The sequence below is a fragment of the Mustela nigripes genome, unplaced genomic scaffold (assembly GCF_022355385.1).
Source record: "Mustela nigripes isolate SB6536 unplaced genomic scaffold, MUSNIG.SB6536 HiC_scaffold_2280, whole genome shotgun sequence".
NCBI lineage: Eukaryota > Metazoa > Chordata > Mammalia > Carnivora > Mustelidae > Mustela > Mustela nigripes.
Genome location: NW_026741687.1, coordinates 3,231 through 4,887, shown reverse-complemented (window position 1 = coordinate 4,887; position 1,657 = coordinate 3,231). Strand labels below are relative to the sequence as shown.

Below are 1,657 nucleotides of genomic sequence, written 5' to 3'. Positions count from 1 at the left end.
GCAGGGAGGGTGGGGGGTAAGGGTTACAGCTTATGACGGAATCTGGACAGGAGTAATAGGGATACTAGTCATTTGAGTCCACCATTGGCAAGCTGGGCTGGGTGTCAGGGCAGAAAGGCCTCCCTGGGCAACGGCACATGAGAGAAGGTAGAATTCTTCTCTGAGAAGCAGATGGAGCTTTGGGTGTTGGGAAAGCATAGGCAGTATTGTTCCAGGGCCAAGGACAGGTCCGGGTACTCCTGGTTGGAGGTCAAGGCCACAGTATGATCCAGGTCTTCTACCAGCAGCTTGAAGGTACCACATGCCAGCCACCCCTCATTATTGTATATAACTCTCTGGTGCACTTATTGGCTTATCCATCAAATGACTCCTTCAGCAGCTTGAAAACCACCTCCACAGGCACTCCAGGATATGGGAGGCTTCCAGAGTGAAGATTTCACACAGAATCACCCCAAAAGACCAGAAGTCACTCTGGTGGATGTAGATCTGGTCAAACATGGCCTTAGGGACCATCCACTTCACAGGCAGTCCACAGTTGGTTGTCTTTTTATAGTAATTGATGTGGTGATATCTCTGGCAAGGCTGAAGTCTGAGATCTTCATCATGTTGTCCTTTGTCACCAGCACATCCCTGGTGGCCAGGTCTTGGTGTATGCACTTCTTGGAGGCAAGGTACTCCATGCCTCAGGCTACATGATAGGCAAAGGATACCAGGTCCTTGGAGGAGAGTTGCTCTGCTGCATTGTGGCTGATATTGTAACAGTACTCCAGGTCAGGAGGCCTCTGGGCCTGCAGGTACTCCTGTATTTTGTCTTTGGAGGCATATTCCATGAGAGTGTACGAAGGACCGTCCTGTGTGCAGGACCCAGCAGGTTGATGGTGTCCTTGTGCTGTCCAATCATCTTCATCATCTCCATTTCTGAGATTAGGGTTGACAGGTCTTTCTCTGTTGCATCTGACTTCAACATCTTTACAGACACTTTAGTCAAATAGTTGGATTTGTCCTTGTCTAGCCCAATGGCCTCCTCCAACACCACCTGCCCAAAGTAGGCCTGTCTTAGGGGTCTGCCTAAACTGCCTACAACCAGCCTGTCTCAAGGCAGTTATGAACTCTAGATTATCTTCAAAAACATTAAACCACAAGCTAAAACTTCTCTTCACTAGGTCTCTGTCGCAGGTCTAATTTTCTTATCTTTCATCATTTATATTTTTCCTAGTTCTTATTTTCAGTATAGTTTATTTTGCTTCCAGGTGTTTCCCCTGGTTTCTGTATGCTGTTCCATAGGGAAGAATTATCCTGTCATAAAATTATTTCTTGAGCATTCATTACATCTCTCAGTTAAAATGGGTTCTTTTATGGTATTGATTCATTTGAGTTTTCTCAAAATGAGAAGAATTTTCAAAATGGTGTTCTCCTCAAGTTCAAAGTATGTCTTAGCCTCATCTTTAGTCTTTTTGAAATTCACGTTTCCAATTCTTGTCTCTCTTTTTATCTTTTTAAATTAAAATGTTGTATTTTTACTATTTTTTTATTTGAGTATAGTTGATATTCAGTGTTACATTGGTTTCAGGTTTTCAATATCTCCATACATTATTCTATGATCACTACAAATATAGCCACCATCTCTCACCATATAACACTATTATAATATCATTGA

General features: G+C 43.2%; 1 pseudogene; it reads right to left on the bottom strand.

Moving 5' to 3' along the window:
- Nucleotides 1–104: 104 nt before the first annotated feature.
- LOC132008940 (fibroblast growth factor receptor 1-like) lies at nucleotides 105–1,088 on the bottom strand (annotated as a pseudogene).
- Nucleotides 1,089–1,657: the final 569 nt, after the last annotated feature.